The sequence below is a fragment of the Excalfactoria chinensis genome, chromosome 14 (genome assembly GCF_039878825.1).
Source record: "Excalfactoria chinensis isolate bCotChi1 chromosome 14, bCotChi1.hap2, whole genome shotgun sequence".
Classification (NCBI taxonomy): Eukaryota; Metazoa; Chordata; class Aves; order Galliformes; family Phasianidae; genus Excalfactoria; species Excalfactoria chinensis.
The window spans coordinates 763,358-769,815 of NC_092838.1; the positions used below are offsets into that span (position 1 = coordinate 763,358).

The 6,458-nt window shown below is 57.9% G+C and overlaps 1 long non-coding RNA gene across 2 annotated transcripts; it reads right to left on the reverse strand.

Moving 5' to 3' along the window:
* Positions 1 to 1,225: 1,225 nt before the first annotated feature.
* LOC140258684 (uncharacterized) lies at positions 1,226 to 5,640 on the reverse strand. Of its 2 annotated transcripts, XR_011905275.1 has the most exons (4): positions 5,553 to 5,640; positions 5,300 to 5,368; positions 4,228 to 4,847; positions 1,226 to 1,561 (listed from the first exon to the last, which is right to left on the reverse strand). It is a non-coding gene; the product is annotated as an uncharacterized lncRNA (long non-coding RNA). The 2 variants fall into 2 exon arrangements; XR_011905276.1 differs by lacking the exons at positions 1,226 to 1,561; positions 5,553 to 5,640 and adding an exon at positions 3,304 to 3,958 and having other exon boundaries at positions 5,300 to 5,513.
* Between the last annotated feature and the right edge of the window lie 818 nt (positions 5,641 to 6,458).

Below are 6,458 nucleotides of genomic sequence, written 5' to 3' on the forward strand. Positions count from 1 at the left end.
GGTTCTGTGATAGAACCCAGAGCCGCACTGTGCAGGTGCAGCAGGAGCAGTGGGCAGGGATGTGGCAGGAGACACACAGCCACCAGACCTGAGCATGCAGGACCAGGGTCTCCCCAGGTTCCCCCAGGGACGGGGCAGCAGTGAGGGGTGTCCATAGCAGCAAGGGGTGACCACAGCAATGAAGGATAAGCACAGCAGCAACAGGCGTCCATAGCAGCGTGGGATGCTTGCAGCAGATTTGCCCAGCCCCTTTGAGGGGTGAGCATTGCACTGCGATGACCCACAGCTTCAGGACAGGCTGTTCGTGACATGGGGCTGTTAGCTCCATAGCAGGCATTGAATTGAATGTGCTTTGTGTGATGCTTCCTGCTGACACCAGGCATAGGCTCTCAGGATGACACAGCTCTGCTCTCACGCCCAGCATCCCGCTGCTCACCCCACATCTGCCCTGTGATGTTCCCTGCCCTCACCTGCCCCTGGGACTTCTCCCCACTGCGGATTCCAGTGCTGCAGACAGGCCAGGAGCTGGACATGCAGCCGTGGCACACAGCGCACAGCAGTGATGTGGTCAGCCAGTTAGGAAGGGGACACTGTCTAAAGTCAGGAGGAACAGCATGAGATATGTCCTCTGAAAGGCTGACAGCCCACTTCAGCATCATCCAGCCAACCTGGCCTCTCCTGTGGGGCTGGGAGCCCTGCAGAAACCCAGGGTTGCAAGTATTGCTGGGCACTCACAAAGGTTAAAACTGCAGCCGCTGCCTTCCCAGAGCCCACCCTGTGCTGGCAGCATCGGCACCACATCCCCCAGCACTGCCCAGGCTGGGGCAGGTATCATCCGGAGGGGGGGGCAGAGGGATGCAGTGCCTCTACCCCTCTGTGTGTACCCCCCTCATGCAGCTGGGGGCACGGGGATGGCCTGCAGAGGGCAGCGGCAAGCGGAGGGTTAACAGCATCCTTCCCACCCAGCCTACGCTGTGTGCCAGTTCTCCAGCCATGTGTTTGAAATCCTTTCTGCTATCTCCTGAAAATATTTACAGTACATGCAGATAAATTAGCTGCAGCGCTTATTACGTCTCCCTGGAAATATATACAGCAGTTAAAGATGTTTAAAAAAATAGCCGAAAGCCGTCTCTTTACTATATCTGGAAGATATTTCACAGCGAGGGGAATTTACAGGGCCGGGTGGCAGGGAAATCGCATTTATTTTCACTCGAGTAGAGAAAGTTAAAGGACCCTTCAGTTGAGTTTATTTTCATCTCTGCTCGCAAGATGAGGGCCGAGCTGTGCTTGGGGAGGAGCTCAGCCCCACGGCTCAGTGCACAGGCTGAGCCTGCTTGCTTCCCAGCAGCACAGCCCTCACTGCTCCCATGAGCTATCCCTGTGCCCAGCCTGCAGGCCTGCTCCTCCACAAGTCCCCTGCTATAGGGTGCAACGTTGTTGGGGAACGCACCTCCAGCCCAAGCGGCGCCCATTGTCCACTGCCTGGAGGTCACCAAAGCCCTGGGGATGGAATCCAAGGCTCTCAGCCCTTCTCTTTGCACTGCTTCCCCAGCTGAGGCACCTGCCAGAGAGGCACAGAAGGCCCAGATTCTCCAGGTCACCCTCTGGCTCGAGGCTGCTGACCCGGCGTCGAGTGACAACATCTTCTGTGCCACTGGCATCGAGCTGCTGGCCTTGACGTAAAAGGCTTTGGGAAGCCATTTGCTGGTTCCCCTGAGTCACCCGCTCCCTCCGGCTGTTTTGAAATTCATATCTAATGAGTGGTTTGGGTGAAGGAATTCTGCAAAGATGCAAACAATCACTTTGCCAAAATAAAGAGAGCCAGAGCTGGGCTTATAAACATATAAATCATTTCTAGTTTTTAGTTTGCAAACAAGATACTTGTTTCTTCATGTGGACTTTGGGGAGAGCAGGGAGAAAGTGCTGAGCTGGGGGGGGAGCAGGCAGTGACCATAACCAGGGAGCAGCGGCCCCTGGGTCACCCCTGCCTCCCCCCGAGATGGGCACTGGCACCACTGCACTCCAGAGGTCTCCATGGGAAGGAGTCCTCAATAGAGACCTGCAGCAAAGTAGCTCATCCAACAGCTGGCATTAGAGCAAGGGATGTGGTGCTCCAGGCAGAGCAGCAAGGTCCCTGCTCTGCAGGCAGGAGGATGCCAGCCAGGCCAGCAGGCACCAGGAGGTGGTGGCAGGGCTGGGAGGGGGGTGAGTGATGCCAGCCAGCATCAAACAGCCCCACAGCTGGGCTCCGAACCATCGAGAGCACTGACAGCCTTCTCCCCAGCATCTGTTGGTGATTTCATTTCATTGCTGGGCACCCATCACAGCCAAGGAGCTGCCCAGAAGCCCCAACTCCTGCTCCTGCCAGCAGCTCTGTGCCTGTGGCAGTGATGGAGACAGGGAGTAGAGCATGGGGGGCAGCAGCAGAGGGGCTGCACTCACAGTCTCCCTCCCTGCAGCACACTGGGTTTGGGCAGTTTGCACATCAGTGCAGAGGACGGCTTCACTGCAGGGCTGGTTAAACTCTCTGCTTCATTATACATGTGTGATTCGGGCTGGTTTATTGAGGAACAAGGGGAAAAAAAAAAGCTGTGAGGCAGTCAAAGTCACATTGAACACAGCACAGCAGAAGGGAGCCCACCTGTCTGCAGGCTGCCTCAGGGCAAACACTTGGGAAACCACAGCTTCCATCAGATCCATTGGGCTCAGCAAGCACAGCCACACCACGCAGCCACGAAGGTTAATCGGGGAAGCCAGCACTGCCATGCTGCTGTGAGAGCTGAGCAAAGAGCAGCACCAGGGAAGAAGCACCGACACCCCAAAATGTCCCCTGGTGCCACTGGGTTGGGAAATGCAGGGGGGAACCCGAACCTCCAAGCAGGGCCCAATTCCATGGGCGGCGTGTGCTAAGTGCATTTTTTCCCAAATAAAGTGTTCTGACTTGGTCAAATTTGAGTATATTCCAGGGACACGAGACAAATCTCAGCCTCTCTCCCTTCCCCACTTGCCAGATTTCAAGCTCTTGCTTCAAAAGGCAGAAATTTGAAACAAAATAAGGACAAATGCTTTATCTCCTCGTACCCTCACTCTTGGAAACAGCCTGGCTCTCTGGATGAGATTTCCCCCCTTTCCTTCCCAGATTTAATAAGAAACCACAACCCTGAAATATCAGCACCCAGCCTGGACTGGTTTGGCAAAGCCGCCAGCAGCCGAAGGCAGCGTTTGACACCAGGAAGCACCAGGAAGCATCCTTAAAACTCGGGGGCTACTCCAGCTCCCACCGCGAGCACATGGAGCCTGTCTGCAGCACACTCACAGCGCTCACTTTATTTATAGGACGCCGTGTAGGAGCCTCGGCCTTCCAGGGGCTCCTTCTCCTTTTTTTCTTGGCTTGCGGAAGCCGGGCAGATAACTAAAGCTGTTCCTCACTTTCACAGCAGATAAGCTAATTGTCGGATGTGCCCTTTGAGATAAGCGGATCCCGGGTTTACGAGGGAACATGTGTTCTTGGGAAGCGCCGTCACCGAGCCCTGATGCAGGTGATAACCCATGGGTGTGCAGACTCCCTTCCCCGGGAAGCACAGGGCTCTGCTTCCAGCCGAACCTTGGCCATGGCACGTGGGCTGGCCACAGGAGCAGCACCAGGGCCCATTCCTGGGAGGTTCCCATACCTCCCAGCTCTGTGCGAGGATTGGCCTTGGTACAGACCCTGCAGTTTGTCTGGTCAGCCCAGGGGGCACTTGAAGTGTGTGCCGAGCCATCCCCTCGTGCACCATGCCTCATCTCTGCCTGGTGGTAGCAGGGGGGAAATAAAGCCCCAAAAAGTTTATAGCGAGGCAAAGGCAGAGCACTACAGCCTATTGAAACCCATGACAAAAACTCAGTGACTTTATGAGGGTCAGGCCAGGCCAGCAGTTCCAATGACTCCCTGGTGGCACTGCAGGGTGGTGAGTTCATGCTGTGAAGCAGAGCCACACGGGCCCATCAGCAGTATGGCAACAGTGCCCAGCTCCCAGTGCCAGGGATGCTGGGTTCAGCCCCAGCATCACCGCTCACAGCCATGCCCACAGGAAAGGAGCTGTACACTGGAGGCACCCCACACCTTGCATCCTATCACCCCTGTCCCCATCAGCTCCCCAGGCCATGGTGAGGCCATGCTTCCTCACCCCCCAGGGGGACAGTCACCCTCCGCTGTCCCTTCCCTCCCCCCGAACAGCCATCACTCACCAGGCTTTGATTATGGCCACAAAGGAGCCTTGGAGGAACCACGGGGAAGCTGGAGGGAGGCAGGCAGATGATGAAAGAGCTGTCAAATGGGATTAAACAGTAACCGTCTCCCCTACTGCTGGGCAGCGGGAAGGGGGACAGATTGTACTGGATTGTAATGCATGAGCCCTCCTGCTGCTGGAGCCTGCCAGGCCCGTCCCCTGCAGGCTGCCGGCTGGACCCTGCTGTGGGCAGCAGGACAGCAGGATCCGTCCCTGGGGCTGAGGATGGAGAGCTGGGGCTGAGGGAGCAGGGTGGAGGAAGGGTCAGCAAGGAGCTGCTGGGGGAGCTGCCCTGGCCTTGGGCGGGCAAGGTGCGGGATGCACATCAGGGATGTTCTCTCTCCTCGTGTCCCCCTGCAGGTGCTGAGAACCCTGTCAGTGGGCCCCGCAGCACCAAGAGCAGGGGTGGGATGTCACAGTGAGCAGAGCCATCCCACATGCAGCCCTCACTCTGATTGACCCAGGTACATCTTGGCCTTCCCAGGGGTGAGCAGCACAGTGGTTCCAGCACATGGCACACAGCTCCCTGTGCATCACGGTGCCACCAGCCCTGGACTCCATGCTGGTTCCTCAGTCTCTCTGTAAGAGCAGACACATTCATGTATTAGGGGCTGCAGCAGCCACAGGGGACACTGGCACAGACCACACCATCCTGGCACAGGAGCTCATCAGCACTCCTACAAGCCTTGGCCAAGGAACCCTCAACCCAAAACCACCACAGCCTCACTCTTGCACCTTCCCAAGCAGCTCCACCATCCCCTCCTGGGGCCATGTCTCAATGCATCAAGTGACACAGAAGGGCAGCCCTTTCCTGGTGGTCACACCGAGCCAGCAGTGGGGGTACAGGCTGAGCAGGGAGGGCCGGGTCCCCATGGGCGGGGGGCACAGGGCACCTCTACCCCAGCACCACCACCCTCAGCTTCCCCGAGGCACAGAGAGAGGCCACGCACAGCCCCTGCCCCCCCTCCACCCCCCGCCCCACTCCGCGTGGAGCCCCCAGACCCCCCTCACCCCTCGCACCAAGTCCTCACCACCCACTCCGCCAGCGCAGCTCCAGTTTCTCACAGCACCCTCTTTTCTGAGCCATTCGTCACGGCCCCCTGCACAAAAGCCAGAGAGAGAAAGAAACAAGGAGTAGGAAAAGGAAGGAAGATAAAAAAGGGAGAGAGAGAGAGCGCGAGCAAGAACGAAAGAAAGAGGGAGGACAAAGCGTGAAAGGAGCCAGGTCTGTCGCTGAGCGAGAGCAAAAGGGGAGGAGGGGAAATTATGAAATAAATGAAGCACCTCGGCAGTTTGGGGGGCAATGGAAGACAGGCCGACCACAGCTGAATGTTAAATGCCTGCCACACAATCAGTCCCATTTTGTGAAGAGAGGAAGCTCTGTGCAAAGACCATCATGTTTATTCATGCGGAGCCCCTCTGGCCCCTCCCACCCCATTGTCTTTGGGTATCAATCACGGCGGCCTTTATTTGGGGGCATCTGTCTGGCCCGATGAATGGCCGGGTGACGAGCGGGACTGCGGGGCCGGGAGCAGCCGTGGGGCTGTCCCCTCTCCCTGCTGGCCCTCCCTGCAATGGCAGCACACGAGGATCCATCCATCCCTCTGGGCTGGTGGCCCTCCATGGAAACACCGCATCCCGTGTCCCTGCTGAGCACGGTTGGGGAGGTGGCAATCCTCCTCCCCTTGGTGTACGGGAGCAGCAGGAGCCCCACGGCAGCCTGGCGAGGTCTCAGACCAATGGTCAGCCCAGCTGTGTGCAGAGCCACTGACAGCACAGAATCCTGGATGTCCCTCTGCTACGGGGGCCACAGCAGGATGGGGACACAGGGCGGCTGGGCTGGCACAGAAGGGTTGGCTTTCCTTCACCTGGTGCTTGGGGCAGTCATTGCACAGCGCAACATGTACACTGGGAATGGCTGTGGGAGGCAGGAGCGGGGCTGGTCTGCAGACCAAGCCACCACGAGATCACCTGATGGGAAGTTGGAGCTCATCAAATTCAACCTTGAAACAGCAGCCACCGGAAAACAGAGAAAGAAAGCAGAACAGAACAGTCAGGCAAGGCAGGGGTCCCATCCCAGGCACTGCTGTCACCCAGCTGCAGGGTCCAGGGTCCCTGACACAGGTCCCCACGGCACTCAGCACACCCAGTCCCCTCCTGCGTGGCAGCAACAGCCGGTGTGGGCAATGC